This window comes from Chrysochloris asiatica, unplaced genomic scaffold (assembly GCF_000296735.1).
Source record: "Chrysochloris asiatica unplaced genomic scaffold, ChrAsi1.0 scaffold00161, whole genome shotgun sequence".
Classification (NCBI taxonomy): domain Eukaryota; kingdom Metazoa; phylum Chordata; class Mammalia; order Afrosoricida; family Chrysochloridae; genus Chrysochloris; species Chrysochloris asiatica.
The window spans coordinates 671093-681582 of NW_006408679.1; positions in this window are offsets into that span (position 1 = coordinate 671093).

Consider the following 10490-nt stretch of genomic DNA (forward strand, 5'->3'; position numbering starts at 1 on the left):
TCTAATCATGTTTCCCAACATTCCTTTCTATCCCACTCAAGTGTCTGGGTATGTATTTTTTATGCTTTCTGATTGCCTCCAGGTAGATGTGATCAGGAAATGGGCTTCCCTTTTCACTCTTCTTCTTGAGAAGTTTCAAGATGCCGCTGTTGGTCATTTTGACGTAACTTAGGATTTAATTTTTGGCCTATTTCCTTTTTTGTCTGTTTGCCCAGCTCCACAATCCCCGCTCAGGCCCTTTTTCTAGTTATAAACAGTTCAGGGCTGGCTGTGGCCATATGGTTTTAATTGGAAACTGTCTCTTTAAATTTTGAGGACATCTGTGCGCATGCATAGTAGAACCTTCTGAGGGTGGGGCTGGGGTGCCCACTAGCTCAGTCACCCCTATAGTCACCAGAATGGAGATGCGCAGACAGCAAGGGACCAATGAACAGATACCAAAAGAAAAGAATGTCCGCACTTTTATCTCCGTGTTTCTGCCAAGCGTCTGTGACTGCTCCGACCCTTCCCCCGCTTGGTCTCACCCAAGATGGCGGCTCCTGGAGCAGCTGAGCCTCTCGGACTAGAAAGCAATGGATTTCTTGCTTCTGCCACAAATTACCCCAGCTGTAAGCCTTCCAACCTTCTAAATATTCCTTTATACCATACCAAGCCTGCTTGGTATGGTATTCTGTGTTGTTGTTGTTGGAGCTCTTCACTGCACTTCCACCCAATCCGTCATCTTGTTTGTTCTCAAACCACAATTATTTTTAAAAAGCAAAAGAAAGAAATTAATATTACAAGATACTTTAGAGATTATTTGGTCCACCTCCAAAATTAGATAAGCAGAATTTTAACAAAGCTATTATTTGTTCAAGGAGCTCTGGTAGCATAGTGGTTACGAATTGGGCTGCTAATCTCACTCGGTCAACAGTTTGAAACTACCAGCTGTTCCGCGGGAGAAAGATGAGACCTTCTGCTCCCGTAAAGATTTACAGCTTTAGAAACCCTCTACAGGGTTGCTATGAGTTGGAACCGACTCCACGGTGCACAAGAACAACAAAATTATTTGTTCAGAGAGGTTGCTTCTAAATATTTTATGTATATTCATTTATTTAATTCCCCAAACAATTAAATAGATACTATCCCTAATCCTTTTTATTTTAGAGATGAGAGAGCTGGGGCACAGAGAGGTTGAACTGCTTCTCAAGTTTGCCAAACTGGTAAGAGATGCAACTAGAACTAAAAACTGGCAATCTGATTTTCATGCCCAATCCAACCAAAGAGAGGTTAGATGTTGAGCTCCGCCACAAAAGCGGTCGAATGGAGCTTTGCTTTAGCAACTGAATTTCATCGTGACATTCCTTCTAATCATACCTGCTTTCTTAGGTTGTTGGTGCTATTGAGTTGGGTTCAACTCAGTGACCCATGTAAAACAGAAATAAATCTTGTCCATTCTGCTCTGCCCTCACTGTTGTTCTTATGTTTGAATCCATTGTTGCAGTCACTGTGTCATTGAGATCTTCCTCTTTTTCATTGACCCTCTTCATGATGTTCTTCTCTAGGAACTGGTCCTTCCTGATGACATGTCTGAAGTACATGAGATGAAGTCTTCCCATCCTTCCTCTTAAGGAACATTCTGACTACTTTCTCCAAGACAGGTTTGCTCCCTCTTCTGGCAGTTCATGGTATAGTCAGTATTCTTAGCCAACACTATGTTGAGATGTAATCCACATAAAAAAACTATAGTCCTTGCTCTTCATCAGTTTAGTGCTTCTAGTCTTCTTTACTTTCACCAAATAAGTTTGTGTCATCTTATTCATTGCCTGACTTTCATATGCATATGAAATTATTGAAAATACCACAGCTTGGGTCTAGTGCACCTTAGTCTTTAAAGTGATATCTTTGCTTTATAGCACTTTGAAGATACCTTTTGCAGCATACTTGTCCAGTACGATACCTCATTTGATTTGATGCTTCCACAGTCATTGATTGTGGATCCAAGTAAAATGAAATTCTCTACAACTTCAATCTTTTCTCCATTTATTGTGATATTTCTTATTGATCCACTTGTGAGTGTTTTTGTTTTTTTACATTGGGATGTAATCCACATAAAAAAACTGTAGTCCTTACTCTTCATCAGTAAGTGCTTCAAGTCTTCTTCACTGTCACCAAGTAAGTTTGTGTCATCTGCATACCGCAGTTGTTGATGAGTAATGCCTCCAGTCCTAATGTCTTGTTCTGCATATATCCAGCTTCTTCGATTGTTTGCTCAGCATATAAATTGAATAAGTATGGTGAAAGGTTACAAACCTGATGCAGACTTTCCCATTCCAAAGAAAAGTGATGCAACAGAATGTGGAAAAGGTAATCAAGCAATATCATTAGTTTTGCATGTAAGTAAAATTTTGCTGAAGATAATTCAACAAATGGTTTTAGGAGTATATGGACAGGGAACTTCCAGAATTCCAAGCCAGATTCAGAAGAGGACATGGCATGTTGTTGTTAAATGCTGTCTACTCATTTCCAACTATAGTGATCTTATATAGGGTTTCCAAGGAGCAGCTGGTGGGTTTGAGCTGCTCATCTTGTAGTCAGCAGTCCAGTGCTTATCCTACAGCACTAAACCAGGAACTCCAGCACTCAAGATTACTGCTGATATCAGATAGATCTTGTTTGGAAGCAGAGAATACCAGAAAGGTGCTTACCTGGTTTTATTGACTATGTAAAGGCACTCAACTGCTCATATTATAACAAATTGTAGATAACATTGTGAAGAATCCAAATCCCAAACACTTAATTGGTGCTCATGTAGAACCTGTGCATGGAGTAACAGGTAGTTATTCAAACAGAACAAGGGGATACTGTGTGGTTTAAAATCAAGAAAGGTGTGCATCAGGGCTATATCTTTTCACCATGTTTATTTAATCTCTGCCTTACAGTTCTTGTTAAGTGCTAATGACTCAGTTCTGACTCACAGAGTTTCCAAGGAGCAGCTGGTGAGCTTAAACTGCTTAGCTTGAGGTTCAGTCTAGATCATTAACCCACAGCACCATACCAGAACTCCTCAGTAAATGTTAATACATGTAAATGCACCTTTCTTTGCCTCAAGCTCCCAGTTCCCTTGGCCAGACCAGAGTTAACTGGGGCTATCCCTGAAGATGGCAGTGCAGAGTCGTCTAGAAGGTAGGCAGTTTCTAGCTGCACAAACAGAGCTGAGGAGAGATGTGTTTAATAACCCTTCCTTCACACATCTTTTGTTTGCTGCTCCCTTACTTCATTCACATCTCTCTGCCACAACAAGTAATCTTTTCATAGAGGACTCCCTTGAATACCTTATAGGACCCTTGCCTCTCACCTGATTTATTTTCCTTTAGAGCTCTTTATTCACTGCCTGGCATTATGTTATACCCTTAATTTTTGTATTAGCTGTCCTCTGACTTGAAAGAAAGTTTTATGAGAGCAGTGACTTTTCCACATTTACTTGTAGTGCCAGCACCTGCAAATTGCCTAACTTAGATTTGTTGTTGTTGTTATGTGCTATGGAGTTGGTTCCACCTCATAGTGACCTAGTACAGGGTTTCTGAGGATGTAAATCCTCACGGGAGCAGAAAGCCTCATCTTTCTCCCGCGGAACAGCTGGTAGTTTCCATCAGCTGACCTTGTGGGTTGGCAGCCCGACTTGTAACCACTATGCTACCAGAGCTCCTTTAACTTAGATTAGGGACTCATTAAATATTTACTTAATGGAGTGGTGTTGTGGGTTAATGAGCTGGACTGCCGTCTGTTTCATTTGCAAGGTCAGCAGTTCAAGCTTACCAGCCACTCCCTAGAAATCCAATATAGGGTCGTTGTGGGTCAGAACGGACTTGATGGCACTTAACACCACCACCACCAAATATTTATTAGCTACAATGAGCCCTGGTGTGGCACTGTGTGCTAATGCATCAGACTGCAAAGTCATTTGAACTGCAAGGTCGGTGGTTCAAGCTCAACAGCTGCTCCTTGGAAACCCTATACAGGGTCACTATGGGTCGGAACCAACTCAACGACACTTAACAACAACAACAATGAATATTGGGGCTCAGTCTCTTGGAGACTCTTCCCTCATCTACTTAAAGAAATTTGTCTAGTGAAGTAGTGCTGAGGAGCCAATGAAATAATAAGTACTCAATTATTACTACAACTACAAAAGAGTCACCTAACTTCAGAAGTAGAAAATTCCACCTATTTCTAGGAACTTCTGGGTGTGATTTTCTATAGGTAGTGTAATTTTGTGAATGGGTTTATTATAAATAACTATCATGGGCAAGAATCTTCTTGAGCTATAGGCTTTTCCAAAGTAGAATATATATGTCCAAAAAAAGTGAAAACAGGACCACAAACACATTTTTATACCAATGCAACATTATTCACAATAGCTAAAAGGTAGAAACAATGTAAATGTTCACCAACAGATTAATTGGTAAATAAAATGTACTATATACATACAAAGGAGCCTGATAACACTTTAGGATAAGCACTGGACTGCTAATCAAAAGGTCAGCTGTAAGACCTGGGGACTCTTGGGCCCAGAGTCAGTGACATAGCCACAGAGGACTAGAGTGGAGAGTGAAGCGTCCAGCTGATAAGAAAAGAGGGCATATGCATAAGAACACCCACACTTGCAGATAATACCCGCTTATCCTGGCTTCAGTGACTGGATGATCAGAGCTCGCTCAACCAGAAGTAAAAAGAAGAGAAAAAAAAAAAAAGTATTCTCATACAATTTGATGAACTTGACCTACACCTATGGAAGCAGTAGCTCAAAAGAGGGAACAAGTCCTTACAGCAAGAATCATTCCCACCCCCTCCACACACTGAGTAGACAGAGATGGGCAACTTGGACATTAGCTACCCAAAATGGGGGGCAGGGGGCTACAAAGGCAAGAAGTGACTGGCTTACAAGCTTTCAAGAGGGAACCTAAATCCAGAGGACCTGGAGGAAGGTAGAATTTCCAGTGAGTAGTATTCAATCTGACTAGGCAGGGCTGATGCAATGAAATGCAGAAGGGTCTCTTGTGATACAATAGTGAATAATTGTTATCAGGACTGGCTGTGAAGGTCAAAAAATGTAAAGGTAGACATTTTATAGCAAGGAGGGGAGTGATTAACTTTTCAGTCTAGGAGCGGAGGTCCCTAGGACCATCAAGGGAGAAGAGCAGAGAGTGGTACCCTACACAGAGAAGCAGTGATGCCTGAAATGGAGCCAGAGATGATGATGTGGAGCGATGGAGCAGCTGGAGACTTTAGATCCAGAGAGGGAGAGTGACCATGTGCTGAAGATCTGGGGGGTACGGGGGAAGGATTGCATAGAGGGGATTGTAACCATGGCAATAAGACGATACATGATAGAATGAATGTAAAACTAATGTTCTCCCATGTAAACTATCACATAATTCACAATAAAACATTTAAGGAAAAAAAAAAAAAGGTCAGCTGTTCAAACCCACCAGCCACTCCATGGGAGAAGATACAACTTTATGCATCCATAAATATTTAGTCTCTGAACCTTATACAGGGTTGCTCTGAGTCAGAATCAACTGAATGGTAGTAGTTTTGTATATATGTATATATGTTGTTGTTAAGTGCCGTCGAGTCGGTTTCGACGCATGGTGACCATGTATAGGGTTTCTGAGGAGTGACTGGTGAGCTTGACCTTCCAACCTTGTGATTCAAACTGACCTTGCAGTCCAGCGCACTAACCCAGAGCGCCACACCAGGACTATATAAACATATTGTTGTTGTTAAATGCTGTTGAGTCATTTCCAACTCATAATGATCCTTATAGGCTTTCCGAGGTGCATCTGGTGAGTTTGAACTGCTGACCTTGTGGTTTGCAGCCCAGTGCTGATCCACAGCACCACACCAAAACTCTCTCTCTCTCTCTCTCTCTCTCTCTCTCTCTCTCTCTCTATATATATATATATATATATATACATATATATACACACATACATATATACAATGGACTAGTATTCAAGCATATGTATGCTAGCACATGGATGAGTCTTGAAAATATGCTATGTGAAAAAAAAAAAATCAGTCATGAAAAGACAAATGCTGTTTGATCCCAAGTATATGAAGTAGGATAATGCATAAAGATCAAAGCTTCTTAGTGGTTACCAGGAATGGAAGGCAGGAGAGAAAGGAGAGGCATTGCTTAGGGACACTGAGTCATTGCTAATGGTGGCAGAAGAATTTTGAGAAGGTTAGTGGTGATGGTTTCAGGATGATGATGAACATAATCAATGTCATAGGATTGTACATGGAAACATATTTGAGTTGGCATGTGTTGTGATATATATTTACAACAATAACAAAAGAAAAACCACTGAAAACATCAGCACTCTTTCTAATGAAATCATGTGTAGGAGCCCAGAAAATGTATTTCATTCATGGGAACTGCTATGCCTGTAGAAGAAGAAGCAGTTGAAGGGGGTCTGATCTGATTTCCATTATTGTTTGGAGGCACTCTAGCTCATACAGTTTAGGGGCGGAATCTTCCTGATCTTCTATCCCTGCCTCTGGGCTTAACAAGGAAAGGTAGGAGAAATGTAAACGAGGGGATATGAAGCTCACCCAGTAGAAATCTTAGCCAACGCCCCTGGATTTTTTTTTTTTTTTAATTATTGTTAAAGAAATTCTTCCTTCCTCATTGAATGGACTTAGCAGAACCCTTGTTGAAATCAATTGATCATAAATGTATGGATTTATTCTGGGCTTTCCATTGTATTCCATTGGCCTATATGTCTATCGGAGTCCTGGTGTGGCACTGTAGGATAAGTACTGGATTGCTAACTGCTAGGTCGGCAGTTCAAACCCACCAGTCACTCCTCAGAAACATTTGATTTTTAATACACGGTTGAAACTGACTTGGTGGCACTTAACAGCGTATGTCTAGTCTATTAATATACCAATACCAGGCTGTTTGAATTACTGTAGCTTTGTAGTATGCTTTAAAATAAGATAGTATTCTTGTTGTTGTTAAGTGCTGTTGAGTTGGTTCCGATCCATAAAGACTCTGTATAGGGCTTCTGAGGACCAGCTGGTGAGCTTGAACCCGCTGACCTTGCAGTTCAAACGCGCCACATCAATAAGTCCTCTTTATTCTTCTCCTTTAAGATTGTTGTATTTATTCGAGGATTGGCTTTTCTACATCTGTAAAGAAGGTTGTTAGAATTTTGATGGGATTGCATGGAATCTGTAGATTGCTTTGGATAGTATTGACGTTTTAAATATATTAGATCTTCATATCTAGGAACATAGAAGTTGCTTTCCACAGGGTTTGTTTTGATTTTTTTACGGACTTTTGTGAAGTAGATTACCAGATCTTTCTTCTGAGGCACCTCTAGTTAAACCTCTAATCTTTTGATCAGCAGTCAAGCCCATTAAAACTTTCGCATCACCCAGAGACTCCTGAAATTAGGCCCAAACTCAAATTCTTAGAGAATGCCCTGTTTCTCTGGGATCTTTCAGACCTGATGTGACATAATCATAGACAACTCTTCTGTAACTTCTCTGAGGGGTACTCTGGTGAACCAGAACTATTGAGTGAGCAAGCAGAGCACTGGCTGAAGCAATCTATCCATTCCTTATTCCCAAGATTGCTTAGCTCCTGCCCTGAATAATCATTAGATGTTTTAACGCACTTGATTTCTCAGAGCTATTTTAGGTTTACAGAAAAATTGTGCAGACAGTCCAGAGAGTTCACATGCACCTATTTCCCTTCCCCTTGCATGTCATTTCTCCTATTGTTGTTGCTGTCATTGCTACATGACTGTTTCTACATGGGATGCAGGTGATTGTTGTTAAGTGCCATTGAGTCAGTTCCGAGCCATAGCGACCCTGCATACGGTTTCTGAGGAGTGACTGGTGAGCTTAAAGCACCGACCTTGTGGTTCAAACCCGGCTTGCAATCCTGCACATTAGCCCACAGCACCACACCAGGCCTCATATTAACATCTTGCATTTCGATGCTACATTTGCATTTGTTTTTTCCGACATGAACTTCTACACAATAGCAACTGTGTTCAGAGAAATGGCAAGGGTCCCAGGCGCACTGGCTAAGATTCCTACTCATTGAGCTGCACATGCCTTCCTTCATACTTTTTCTACTTTTCTTTATCCATTCATTGAACAGACATTTCTTATTTCTTAAGAGACAGATTTCTTAAGTGACATTTCTTATTTTTTAATTGACATTTCTTATTTCTCAGCCAGGAGTGGGGGGTATACAATTCTGTCCCTGACCTGCTAGAGCTCTCTGCTCTCAGGAGACACAGGCTTTTTCATGGTTACTGTGAGTGCTATGTGCAGAGTGATAGGAGTGTCAGGAGGATAACAAAACAAAAGGAAACCAGACCAGCTGTTGTTGAGTCCAGCGACCCCATGCGTTTTAGAGTGGTAATAACCCCATAGGGTTTGCAATGACAGATACTTCAGTTACAATGCTCCCTGCCCTTTCTAGGGGATCACAGGGGCTAGATAATGACCTGTATCCATAATTGTATGGGTATCTAGGTGCAGTACTGATTTCCCTGTATTGGCACTAGAGATTGCACTTTTCCAGTATAAAGCTCTCAGGAACTGTCACTGTGAATGACAGAAAGCTGACTGGAGATAATGGTGACGATGATAATTCTATAATTATGCTTTGTAATTATACTGAAATCTCAAAATGAGTTGTCCATGTCCTTACTCAAAATGGATTCATTAGTTATACTAAGATAAAAGAATACTGATAAAATGCTGGCCATTGAAGACCACAGGGGAGAGAGCTAAATGGATTTAGAAAGCCCCATTCATTGTCCGTTTGTCAGAAAGTACCCCTGTTCTTATAACCCTCTAAGCAGTGACATGGTCTATAAGAAAGTGGAGGAGCAGAAGAGTAAGGAATCTCTCCTAGGTGGGATCACCCCTTAGGCCATCCTGGGTTGAATGCTCACTTGCCTTTATGGGAACCAAGGGGAACCAAGGAGGTGATTCTCAGTTTCCTATCTACTCTGATCAGACACTTCCTTTGCTGGGCACTGTGGAATAAAGGAGACATTAAGCTGGGGGTTTTGCAAAACCACTTTCTACAAAGGTAAGGAATGCACTTCTCTTCAGGTTGCAATTCCTTTCCCTTTACACACTGTGAAGGTATCTCAAGACTATATCTGTGGGTCAACTCTGATAGTGTATTTAAAGGAAATGCCAGGTGAAGACAGGTATTTGAGGGATGATTTTAGACATTGGCAATGCTTTCTGACTCACGTGGATTGGCTGTGGGCCACCCTGTGGCTGGAATGGTCAGATGACTAATGTTGTCAGGCCACTTCCTCTGAAATTAGGCTCCCTGTCTAAAGCACAGGAATGCTGGACAAAGCAACATTTATCTTTTTTTTTTTTTCAGTATAGACATTACTCTCATATAGACATTTGTTTTGCTGTTGTTGTGAAGTGCCATTGAGTTGGTTCCAACCAATAGTGACCCTGTAAAGGGTTTTTGAGGAGCAGCTGGTGAGCTTGAACCAGCGACCTTGCAGTTCAAATGGCTTTGCAGTCTGACACATTAACCCATAGCACCACACCAGGACTAGGTGCTGTTAAACTGGTTCTGACTCATAGTGACCCCGTGTATGAATGAGCAAATGAAAAACTGCCCAGTCCTATACCATCCTCACAATCCTTGCTGTTTGAGCCCATTGTTGCAGCAACTATGTTGGTCCATTTTGTTGAGGGTTTTTCTCTTTTTCACTGACCGTCTATTTTACCAAGCATGATGCCCTATTTCAGGTACTGGTACCTCCTGATAACATGTCCAAAGTACAAGACAAAGTCTAGTTATCCTCACTTCTAAGGAGCATCTTCTCTATACTTCTTCTAAGACAGACCTGTTTGTTCTCCTGACATGATAGTTTCAATATTTTCCTTCAACACCAAACTTTAAATGTATCAATTTATCTTTGGTGTTTGTTATTCATTGTGTAGCTTTCATATGCATATAAGGCAACTGAAAATAACATGGCTTGGGTCAGACACACTTTGGTCCTCAAAGTGACATCTTTGTTCTTTAACACTTTAAAGAGGTCTTTAGCTGTAGATTTGCTCAATTGAATACATCCATTGGTTTCTTGACTGCTGCTTCCATGAGCATTGATTGTGGATCCAATAAATGAAAAGAAATTCTTCACAATGCCAATATTTTCTCCATTTATCATGATGCTGCTTAATGGTTTCATTGTAAGAATTTTGGTTTTCTTTATATGGAGATTTTAATCAATACTGAAGGTTGTATTCTTTGATCTTTATCAGTTAGTGCTTCATCAGTTTGTCCTCTTCACTTACAGCAAACAAGGCTGTGTCATTTGCATATGGATGTCAAAAGAGACTCTGAAGCTTGCTCTTGAATATAGAGCAGCTAAAACAAATGAAAGAAATAATACAGGAAAAGAGTTGAACAGAAAATTTCCAAGGGCAGCTTGAGA